Genomic DNA, 13,422 nt, shown 5'->3' on the forward strand with positions numbered 1-13,422 from the left:
ATGTATCCTATCCTCAGTACATAATGGACTAATGATCAAAATAAAGGTTAGAATGTATCCTATCCTCAGTACATAATGAACTAATGATCAAAATAAAGGTTAGAATGTATCCTATCCTCAGTACATAATGGACTAATGATCAAAATAAAGATTAGAATGTATCCTATCCTCAGTACATAATGGACTAATGATCAAAATAAAAACGATCTTCATGGGTAAGCAAATAATGCATCCAATATTCAGACCAGGCCGACTTTGAAAACCAGGGATACTCGAACCCTCATTTTAGGGTTAGTTTTTAACGATTCACTTTTTAAAGTCTTATTAAAAAAACTTTTCCTTTTAGATTCTGTGTAATTCTGTAGTTTCTTTTATAATTTTTTATAGTAAACTTTGAAGACAAAATCAAAAATTGATAATCGTTTTTAGTATGCAAAATGATTTTGTTATTTATAATCGCAAATTAAGATCCGAATAATGTATTGTAAGATGTATTATTGTACTAGACTGGTTTCGTAACTTGTAATATACTTTTTAACATTTTCTTTCATAACTTTATTCAGGAAGAGGAAGGGAGAGGAAGGGAGGGGAAGGAAGGGGAAGGGAGGGGGGATATTTCAAACATTGAAGGAACAGGGTAAAGTTAAAAGAAATAATAAAAGAGAGTTATGAGCAGATATTTCTTTAAAAAGGATTTCTCTGAAAGTATGGTTTCAATAAATAAAAATAATTCAAAGAAATTCTTCTCTCGTTTAATTCTTTTTCAAAACCTCCATTTTTGAAAATTGCCTTTTACAACACTCTTTCATTGATAAAGTAAACTGAAAAATATAAGAGTGAATTAAAGAGATTAGCAATTTCTAATACTGAATTGAATTGCAAATACTAAAATGTATTTTTGTGTTTATGTTTAAAATAAAAACCTTTTCACCTTTCTTGATGATACTTATCTTTTGCAAATTCTTTTGAAAATGAATTAGAAAAGTAGAAAAAAAATTCTTTTAAAATATTAACCTTTCTTTAAAGAACAAAAGAATTTTTTTATTGCAGCTTGAGATTTTATTAAATTTTTTATCTAAAACTGTGAAAGTTGTTATACATCATATCCACACAACTAAAAGCAAAAAAATAACTGATTACTCGCCTCAACCCCTAATTTGTTAATCCTTATATCTTTAGAACCTGATGTCATATCCCTTTGAATTCTATGAATTCTGAAAGATCATTTAGTCATGGTTTCAAATGTTTTAAGGTTACTGAGATAGAGGGATAATACAATAAGAGTTTGAGGCGAGTGCTCAGTTCATTTGTTCATCGACGGAGACTTTTCGTGGATCAAAATGTCTGTTTTTGTAAACTCTCATTTAATTTGATTTTACGATTTATTATTTGAAGTAAAATTCTCATTTAATTTGATTTTACGATTTATTATTTGAAGTAAAATTCTCATTTAATTTGATTTTACGATTTATTATTTGAAGTAAAATTCTCATTTAATTTGATTTTACGATTTATTAATCGAAGTAAAATTCTCATTTATGAGTTATCATTTAAAATCATAAATTAACTATTTCAAAATTGCATGGTAGACAAGTTTGCTTTTATACCATTATGCAAAGTTTACTCTGACCATTGATATTGATTCCAAAAAAATTAGTAAACGGTTTTTTTCCTTTTTCGCTTAAAAAAAGTTTTGATTAACATCTTTGATCAGAGAAAAATTTGCATAATGTAATAAAAACAAACTTTTTGAGAACACTTTTTTGTTATGTGGTAAATAATCACGTTTTTGTGAAAAACCGGAGATTTTTCGTTTTTCTGATTCATACTGTTTTGATGGGGGAAACATTTAACTATTTAAATATATAAATCTATATTATAATACAGCCCGGACATTCCTTGCGTTAGCTTACAGACAACCCTTTTAAGGGTATCTTTGTGAATATGACACTCTATAAATACAGCTCTTTCTAGGTCGTTAATGAGGAGAGTGTGCGTGGATCGTTTTAATCCTAAAAATAACAAATAACAATACAAAACCTTTTCACGTGAATTTTATAATTATGAAAGGTGTATTGTATTGGTCAAAATGCGTAAGTATTGAGATTTTAAAATTAGGAAAAAAGGGGTGGGGNAAGGGCCGTCTGACGTAAATAATCAGATATTAAAGAGAAAGTATAAAATCATGAATATGTTCTTAATTAATATAGCATGTTTGAGGGAATATTACTCCCGGCTGACACTGACAGATACGTTTTCATCCTAAACCAGCTCTTACAATCTAACCTCAGTACTTTTCAATACAGATTAGATATATTAATATGTCCTAAACACACCAGCTACTCCCATACATAGTGGATTTTAGAGATATATTTAGATACTCCTACACAAACCAGATATAGGTACTCCTACACAAACCTGATTTAGGTACTCCTACAAAAACCAGATTAGGTACTCCTACACAAAAACAAACCAGATTTAGGTACGCCTACACAAACCAGATTTAGGTACTTCTACACAAACCAGATTTAGATACTCCTACACAAACCAGATATAGGTACTACTACACAAACCAGATTTAGGTACGCCTACACAAACCAGATTTAGATACTCCTACACAAACCAGATTTAGGTACTCCTACACAAACCAGATATAGGCACTCCTACACAAACCAGATTTAGATACTCCTACACAAACCAGATTTAGGTACTCCTAAAAAAACCAGATTTAGGTACTCCTACACAAACCAGGTTTAGATACTCCTACACAAACCTGATTTAGGTACTCCTACAAAAACCAGATTAGGTACTCCTACACAAACCAGATTTAGGTACTCCTACACAAACCAGGTTTAGGTACTCCTAAAATAACCAGATTTAGGTACTCCTACACAAACCAGGTTTAGATACTCCTACACAAACCTGATTTAGGTACTCCTATACAAACCAGATTTAGGCACTCCTACACAAACCAGATATAGGTACTCCTACACAAACCAGATTTAGGTACTCCTATACAAACCAGATTTAGATACTCCTACACAAACCAGATATAGGTACTCCTACACAAACCAGATTTAGATACTCCTACACAAACCAGATTTAGGTACTCCTTCACAAACCAGATTTAGGCACTCCTACATAAACCTGATTTAGGTACTCCTACACAAACCAGGTTTAGGTACTCCTAAAAAAACAGATTTAGGTACTCCTACACAAACCAGGTTTAGATACTCCTACACAAACCAGGTTTAGGTACTCCTACACAAACCAGATTTAGGTACGCCTAAACAAACCAGATTTAGGTACTCCTACACAAACCAGGTTTAGATACTCCTACACAAACCAGGTTAGGTACTCCTACACAAACCAGATTTAAGTACGCCTACACAAACAAGATTTAGGTACTCATAAACAAACCAGGTTTAGATACTCCTACACAAACCAGGTTTAGGTACTCCTACATAAACCAGGTTTAGGTACGCCTACACAAACCAGGTTTAGATACTCCTACACAAACCAGGTTTAGATACTCCTACACAAACCAGATTTAGGTACTCCTGCCCAAACCAGATTTAGGTACTCCTACACAAACCAGATTTAGGTACTCATACAAATTTATACGAATCATGTACATTGTACATGATTCTGGTTTTGGTTTTATAAAGGTTATAAAGAATATGTACGTTGTACAAGATACTCTTTTAGATTTACTTTATGGGACTGTAAGCTAATTTAAAGTGAAGCTCTATGATAATGAACGCAGAGAACTCCGTGTGTTTATCTCTGCAATGGTGTTTAAATTGCCGAACGACTACAGTGTAAGCTAACGAACAATGTGAACTAACGCGATTTTCAAAAATTCATTAAAAAATATATATTATTCAATATTCATGTGGCTTCTGCTCCCTCGAAAGTAAATATTAAAATACTTAAGTTACGTCAAATATCTAAAGGGTACTGCTGTGGATCGGACATCCCCCTTTATAAATGAAGAGTCACTTGAAATTACGCCTACGGTCCCATTAAGAACATAAACTATAAGATAGTGGCGGATTTGCATCTAGTTCTGCAGTTCTATTGGATCTAGTCCTTTAACCGTAAATGATCCTAAAGCAGACAAGGTACAGATATGCAGATTAGGTGTAATGTATGTTCTATGCAGATTAGGTGTAATGTATGTTCTATGCAGATTAGGTGTAATGTATGTTCTATGCAGATTAGGTGTAATGTATGTTCTATGCAGATTAGGTGTAATGTATGTTCTATGCAGATTAGGTGTAATGTATGTTCTATGCAGATTAGGTGTAATGTATGTTCTATGCAGATTAGGTGTAATGTATGTTCTATGCAGATTAGGTGTAATGTATGTTCTATGCAGATTAGGTGTAATGTATGTTCTATGCAGATTAGGTGTAATGTATGTTCTATGCAGATTAGGTGTAATGTATGTTCTATGCAGATTAGGTGTAATGTATGTTCTATGCAGATTAGGTGTAATGTATGTTCTATGCAGATTAGGTGTAATGTATGTTCTATGCAGATTAGGTGTAATGTATGTTCTATGCAGATTAGGTGTAATGTATGTTCTATGCAGATTAGGTGTAATGTATGTTCTATGCAGATTAGGTGTAATGTATGTNTTATTTCTGGTTTAGATAGCGCACTTTTCAAGTTGTTAGGGTAACATACTTAGTAACTACTTCGCCAGTTTAAAACATATTAGATTAGTTTTAGTATAAAACTCAGATAAGTTTATATTACCAGACGATGCTAAGCACTGCGACTAGAACATTTTAAAAGCCGCTGTTTAGAAAAATATTTGTGATCGGTAGTTATTGAATTTGAACCAGAACTGAAATAATGGGGTCTTTATTAGCTGTACACAATTGTTCTTTATTAGCTGTATACCATTGTTCTTTATTAGCTGTACACAATTGTTCTTTATTAGCTATACGCAATTGTTCTTTATTAGCTGTACAAAATTATTCTTTATTAGCTGTACAAAATTTTTCTTTATTAGCTGTACACAATTGCTCTTTATTAGCTGTACAAAATTGTTATTTATTCGCTGTACACAATTGTTCTTTATTAGCTGTACGCAATTGTTCTTTATCAGCTGTACACAACTGTTCTTTATTAGCTATACACAATGGAAAGCTGTACACAATTGTTCTTTATTAGCTGTACACAATTGTTCTTTATTAGCTGTTAGCTTTACACAATTGTTCTTTATTAGCTATACATTGTTCTTTATTAGCTGTACAAAATTGTTCTTTATTAGCTGTACACAATTGTTCTTTATTTAAGCTGTACAAAATTGTTCTTTATTAGCTGTACACAATTGTTCTTTATTATAGCTGTACACAATTGTTCTTTATTTAAGCTGTACAAAATTTTTCTTCATTACCTGTACACAATTGTTCTTTATTTAAGCTGTATACAATTGTTCTTTATTAGCTGTACACAATTGTTCTTTAATATAGCTGTATACAAGTTTTCTTTATTATAGCTGTAGAGCATTCATGATTGTGTGAACATTTTGGTTTTTTTTATTAAATTTATTTACCAAGCAAGGTTTGAAAGCATAGTAAAATTAATTTTAAATATTTAAGTTTAACATTTACGGTCGTCTTTATTGCTCTGCAAAGTATCTGGCAGTATAAGACTCGACTGGTAGGATGGTTCTCCAGGTATCCCTAGAGTCCCAAGGGTCTAGTAACTACGGGCAAATGAATAGTAATGACACAGTAAACAGTGTACACTGTACAGTTTACAAGGTTTCACAAGGAAAATAAATTTAAGAATCTATTAAATAGAAAATTTCTTTCGTTCTTTCTTTCTCACAGAAACTAGGAAAACTTTAAGAAGGATTTTCAGTTTAATAACTACCCTATTCCCCACCCGACCCCCACCCTCCATTTTTTGAAATATTAGGAGAAAACGATAAAAATAGACTCATTGGCAGGAACGATTGAAGAAAAATACATAACCATGGACTGTAATACAATATAATGCAATACATTTTGGTAGCGGGATACAAAACTTTCTTACAGGGATCTTGAACATATTTTAATGAAAAAAAAATACCGAAAAACGGATTCCTTTAAAATTGAAGCTTATAAACGAATAGCTTGGGAACCCAGGGTTGCCAAGGGTACGCATAGCTACTTAGGGTACTCGTTCCCGTGCTTAATCTTAAATAAAGATATTAGCTATTTTTCCCAAGTGGACCCATTCGATTTTTAAAACTAACTTGAGAACATTCCACTGGTTCTCCCAAATTCCCCAATCAAAGTCTGAAGCAAATCAGTTAAGGGGTTCATGAGTTATGATCTGATATAAAAACAGACAAACCGAGATTACAACTTTGTATATATTTATATGGTAGAGATCTCAAAATTTTACTATTATCATTATAAAGGTTTAACGGTCAAAGCCAATTTATGATTTTCTTTTTTTCAATTATTCTGCACAATTTGTCGATATCGGCAATAAAATTCAGGCTTGAAGTTTTTATTCTCAGAAAACATACAATAATTGACCATATTTATATTGGACCTGTTCTAAAACTGTTTTGGGGAAAAAAATTTGAAAAATATGAAAATTCCTAAGCTTCAATCGGTTTCCAAAAATCAAGTAAAAACTTGAAAAAGAAACAATAAAACCTTGCCTGAAATACTGATAAAAAGCTGGCTAAACTAGTTTAACGTTCTACAAAAACCATGTAATTTAACCTGATTTATCATTAAATATTTCTAGAAATTACCCCTTCCCCAGACTACCCCTGGAACGGTTCAATTTTAGAAAGCTTACACTTTTGACCCAATTTTAACCGTAAAATGCAGAATGCTTTATTGACATTTATTTTGTTTTCAAATTAATGCTAACCATTCCTCAACGTCAAAACGGCGGAACCGATCGGGTCTAAACTTTCTTAAATATAAGATAGGCGCGCTGTATTGTAAAATCTTATTTATAAACAATTCCAATTATACCTGCTAATCTAAAAGGCAACAAATTTAGCACAACCTTTAAAAGGAATACGTTGAATAATTGATTACCCTACAAATGAACAATATACAGATAATTGAAGAATTAGAATTGATTTCCCTACAATTGAACAATATACAAATAATTGAAGAATTGATTTCCCTACAATTTAACAATATATACAGATAATTGAAGAATTGATTTCCCTACAAATGAACAATATACAGATAATTGAAGAATTGATTTCCCTACAGATGAACAATATACAGATAATTGAAGAATTGATTTCCCTGAAATTGAACAATATACAGATAATTGAAGAATTTATTACCCTACAAATGAACAATATACAGATAAATAAAGAATCGATTTCCCTACAATTTAACAATATACAGATAAATAAAGAGAATCGATTTCCCTACAAATGAACAATATACAGATAATTGAAGAATTGATTTCCCTACAAATGAACAATATGCAGATAAATAAAGAATTGATTTCCCTACAAATGAACAATATACAGATAATTGAAGAATTGATTTCCCTACAAATGAACAATATACAGATAAATAAAGAATTGATTTCCCTACAATTGAACAATATACAAATAATTGAAGAATTGATTTCCCTACAATTTAACAATATATACAGATAATTGAAGAATTGATTACCCTACAATTGAACAATATACAGATAATTGAAGAATTGATTTCCCTACAAATGAACAATATACAAATAATTGAAGAATTGATTTCCCTACAATTTAACAATATACAGATAATTGAAGAATTGATTTCCCTACAAATGAACAATATACAGATAATTGAAGAATTGATTTTCCTACAATTGAACAATATACAGATAATTGAAGAAATGATTACCCTACAATTGAACAATATACAGATAATTGCAGAATTGATTTTCCTACAATTGAACAATATACAGATAATTGAAGAATTGATTTCCCTACAAATGAACAATATACAGATAATTGAAGATAAAATTTGTTGCACGGACGGAGAAATGTTGTCAAGAGAATGTATGAGTGGTCAAGACAGGAGTAGTTGAAAGGACGGAGGGAACGCGTGATAGAAATTAAAACAGTGCAAGGTATTGATATTGGATTCAAGATAGGATAACGGAAAGGTGGACGACAGAAGAAAATTTCGGAATGTAGAACAAGAGAAGAAAAAATGTAGAAACAAAGATGGTTATATTCCAATACAATTTGCTGTATTTTGGCGTTAGATAAAGAGTAAAAACGGAGAAAAGAGGAAAATATTGGAAATATAAACAAATAAAAAATAGAAGAGAAAGTAGAATTTGAAGTAAAATGTATGAAGAAGTTAAGAAACTAAAAGAGAATTTAGGAAAGATCAGGACGAAAATATGAAGAAGGAACGGAAAAATTTGCAAAAATATTCATAACTTTAGAACCAAGATCAGAAGTGTGGTCCAGGGAGTAATGAAGTTTCTTAAACATGAGTTATAAGATCGAGAAAAAGGATTAAAAACGAAAAGTGGAACTACATAGGTTTAGAAAATATAAATTTAGGTTTTAGAAAGCACAGTTTGAGGTTTAACATAAATGACTTTGAGTATTTCACATAATTTTTCGGTTAGATAACGTTATTTATGGTTTAGATAACGTTATTTTTGGTTTAGATACGTTATTTCTGGTTTAGATAACGTTATTTTTTGGTTTAGATAACGTTATTTTTGGCTTAGATAACGTTGTTTCTGGTTTCGATAACGTTATTTTTTGGCTTAGATAACGTTATTTATGACTTAGATAACGTTATTTTTGGTTTAGATAACGTTATTTCTGGTTTAGATAGCACGATTTAAGGTCAAGATAGATCATGAGTTTAAGTTTATACATGATATGACTTCCGGTTGGTAAAACATGATTTGAGGGTTGAGGTTCCAATAATTGGATTTGAGGTTGGGATTGCTTTACGGAGTTTAGGATAACTTGATACAAGTTTGGGATATCTTGATATCTTGACTTAGTTTAAGATAGATTTTTGGTTGGGATATCTTGATATGAAATAGGGATATTTTGACTTAGTTTAGGATAGATTTTAGGTTGGGATATATTGATTTAAGGTTGGGATATCTTGATATGAAATAGGGATATTTTGACTTAGTTTAAGATAGATTTTAGGTTGGGATATCTTGATTTAAGGTTGGGATATCTTGATATGAAATAGGGATATTTTGACTTAGTTTAAGATTGATTTTAGGTTGGGATATCTTGATTTAAGGTTGGGATATCTTGATATGAAATAGGGATATTTTGACTTAGTTTAAGATTGATTTTAGGTTGGGATATCTTGATTTAAGGTTGGGATATCTTGATATGAAATAGGGATATTTTGACTTAGTTTAAGATTGATTTTAGGTTGGGATATCTTGATTTAAGGTTGGGATATCTTGATATGAAATAGGGATATTTTGACTTAGTTTAAGATTGATTTTAGGTTGGGATATCTTGATTTAAGGTTGGGATATCTTGATATGAAATAGGGATATTTTGACTTAGTTTAAGATTGATTTTAGGTTGGGATATCTTGATTTAAGGTTGGGATATCTTGATACGAAATAGGGATATTTTGACTTAGTTTAAGATTGATTTTAGGTTGGGATATCTTGATTTAAGGTTGGGATATCTTGATATGAAATAGGGATATTTTGACTTAGTTTAAGATTGATTTTAGGTTGGGATATCTTGATTTAAGGTTGGGATATCTTGATACGAAATAGGGATATTTTGACTTAGTTTAAGATTGATTTTAGGTTGGGATATCTTGATATGAAATAGGGATTTCTTGATATAAGGTTGGGATATCTTGATATAAGGTTGGGATATCTTGATATAAGATAGGGATTTCTTGATCTAAGGTTGGGATACCTTGATATAAGATAGGGATATCTTGATCTAAGGTTGGGATACCTTGATATAAGATAGGGATATCTTGATATAAGGTTGGAATATCTTGATATAAGGTTGGGATATCTTGATCTAAGGTTGGGATATCCTGATCTAAGGTTGGGATATCTTGATATGAGATAGGGATTTCTTGATATAAGGAAGTGAAATGTCACTAGAAAGGAATTGAGTCTTTGCCACAAACTCAACTTTTCTAATCCATATATCATTGCAACTTGATGGTGTAAACCTCTGATATTTCAAACTTACATTATTTAATCTAAAAGTATTCATAGTTTAAAATAATTAAGGTCTACGACATTGGGTAGTAAAGATATAGGAATTAGACAATCAGAGTTTGTGGTAAAGACTCAATTCATTTGACATAGATGTTAGGTTAAACTAACTATCTAGATTAGGCTAGATTGATTATGATTTGGTTAGCTTGATAATAGCTTGACGTATGATTAAGATAGCTTTATTCTGAAATAATTTATGAATTGCTCTGGATTGAGTTTTGGTTGTAATTCATTAGTAGAATTTACTATAATCGAATTTCTTTTATGTCAAACTTAATAAGCGAAAATAAGATAAAGTCTAAAGATTAAGGAATGCATGCCTTAAAGGTTATTTTTTCATCTGAGTTTTTATAAACTGGGATAACTTAAATTAAAACATCCTGATTTGAAAAAACATTTTTGGAGTCTTTTAGAGGCATCTAGTTCGTTTGGAGAAATTCTAATTGACAGTTTGAGCTTAGATTGTTTACTACAGATAGGGATGGAATAACTATCCTCTACGTAGATAAATCGAAATTGTTTTTATAAAGAGTGAAAGAAACTTGGCCAAGGGTTGAGAATATTAATCAGTGACAAACATAATGTATTCTATCTACTGAATAGAAGGGAAGGGTTGCAACAATCTATATTGATGTAAATGTCTAGAACCGGTGGGAGTGTGGGAACCTAATTAATACACAATAGATAATTAATTAAACATCATCATTAAGAAACATCCTTTTACATCTATTTATATATTATAAGAAAATACTAATGAAGAGATGTTTGAACGTAATGAGATTGCTCCCCATTTGAAATCCTGTCTATGAGTTGAGTTAAGAGGAAAGAAACCAAGAGATGGAACCCTACCTGGAGTGCTCTACTCTCACAACATTAGTTTCTCCGGATATACAGAATACGTGCTACTCATCCTCTTCATAATCTCGATTATCATATCACTGGCATAGTCAAGCTGGACTCTGTGAGAGGAAGGATCACCTGGATGGCTGGATTAGCCACGCCCCCTGTATGGGAGGCGGGGCAGGATAAAGGTATGTGTGAGTACGCAACTCTACTGCCTGGCTCACGGCTCAGGAGTCCTCTCCCTGTTAATCAATACCGAGGCTGAAGGAGACGGACCGGGCCGGGGCCAGGGAAGGCGGACCGGGCCTCCACAAAACCAGTTCTTGTACAAGACAATTGGTAATCCCTCCAAAACGCTTTCAGAGTTGTACAATCGGAGTAAATCCGGTTTTGTAAAGTACTGTTCTCAAGTAAAATGACCAACTAAACCGTCTAATCAAATTATCTAACAAACTCTCAAAAAATGTTACTTAACATTTTTTTTGTAAATGATTCTGATTATTTTAAGATAAATAGGAAAGCCTTTTTTTGATAATTATTATTTAGGTGTGCTATATAATTGTACAGGGGTATCCTTAAAAGGGACCATCAACTCTTTGGATAAAATAATCGGAAGTTTGAATTTGGTTTTCTGCCTTCCGTGGTTTAGCAAAAATCTTGAAGGAAGGAAGGAAAGGAAGCGTGAAAAAGCTGAAAGGCAAATCACATTTTGTACATTTTATTCAGTCGTCTCTATTATATCTCCGCTGTGGGTAACTCTGTATGTAAGCATGATAGTGTTTTACAGAACTTAAACCACTTTAATATGTTATTTTATCAGTTTCAACAATTTGTATTTGTATGGACACCATGTATTAATCCTTTTTTTACTTATTTACGTCTGTTCAAACTTCAAAGTGTATAAATCTTGCAGTTTTTAATTAAAAAATAAAAAATGAAATTTAAAGAAAGAAAAGGATTTTCTTCTAAATTTTATTCTTAAAAGTTCAAGACATGGATTAAATTTAATTTGTCTTTCTGCAAGAATTTCTTCCTTGTATTCCAGGTGAGATGATATTTTCTCATCATAGAAGATTGATAGATCTGGGAGATCCCAGATTTTCCTAAATAATCTCTTTTCAAGTAAACTATCCATCATCTTTATCCCAGGGGGACAAATATTTATACTTTAGCTTTACATCTTATCCAGGAGATATAAAGGAGCTATTGGAGATATAGCATATATTGGTAGAAGATATGTGTATTAAAAACATATAGATATTAGCATAAGAGCTTTATTATATAGAAGATCGGTGAGGCACTGCAATACGTTATTTACTAATAGTTTAGTTCATTTCAAATCTTCCAACTTCAACCCTGTTTTCGTATAATGCATTTTTGGCACATATTTGGGCTTCTAGATGTGAAGAAAAGTGGTTTAAATGTTGCAATTCTTTAACATACTATGCGTATTCATGTATATATTAAACCGTATACTATATAAGATACTATGCGTATTCATGTATATATTAAACCGTATACTATATAAGAAATACAGGTTTTATCTAGGGGGTTAGGAGATATATATAAGAGATACAGGTTTTATCTAGGGGGTTAGGAGATATATATAAGAGATACAGGTTTTATCTTAAATTTAAGAGATAGAAACAGGAGATACAGGTCTTATCTAGGGGGTTAGGAGATATAGGTTTAATCTAGGGATTTTGGAGATATATAGGAAATACAGGTTTCATCGATTTCCTCTAGGAATTTAGGAAATATAATGGAGATTAAAGTTTTATCCACAGATTTAGGAGATAAATATAAATTCCAGCCCTTCATGATAACAAAAAAGTTAAAGTAAATACAGATATATTTTATTTATTGGCAAATTTAGTTTCCGCGGACTGAGATGATGACGGTTTTGTTGAAGAGAATCCTCCTGTAAACCAAGAAAGAAGAACTGGAAGTACCAGTAAACCATAGAATAAACCGAATCCAACACACATTCCAAACAACTAAACATAATCAGATCAAAAACATTGGAATGTACAAAACAAAATATTTTTAAACGTTTGAGAAATGTTTTTAGTTTTTTTAAACACACACATCCAGAAATATTGTTAATGTTAAAGTCAGTGTTGTTGTAATTTATAGTAAACTTGTATCACCTGATTCACAATGGTGCCCTTAAAGGGAGTGACCGGCTATGTAAGGTAATTGAACTGAGTATGCAGTGTTGTCGAAAACTTCTTTAGGATTCATTTGAGACATATTTCACTTTTTAAAGATCTGTAAATCCTGAGTTTGAGCGCAAATTCGACGTTCAAAACTCCTGATTTGGGGGTGGATACGCTTTCAGAATTAGTTTTTTTT

At 31.5% G+C, this 13,422-nt stretch overlaps 1 protein-coding gene across 1 annotated transcript in view; it reads right to left on the reverse strand.

Moving 5' to 3' along the window:
• LOC111709792 (uncharacterized) overlaps positions 1 to 13,422 on the reverse strand; it is an 85,400-nt gene that overhangs the window by 51,450 nt on the left and 20,528 nt on the right. The window lies entirely within an intron of this gene.

The sequence above is a fragment of the Eurytemora carolleeae genome, unplaced genomic scaffold (genome assembly GCF_000591075.1).
Source record: "Eurytemora carolleeae unplaced genomic scaffold, Eaff_2.0 scaffold174, whole genome shotgun sequence".
Taxonomy (NCBI): Eukaryota; Metazoa; Arthropoda; class Copepoda; order Calanoida; family Temoridae; genus Eurytemora; species Eurytemora carolleeae.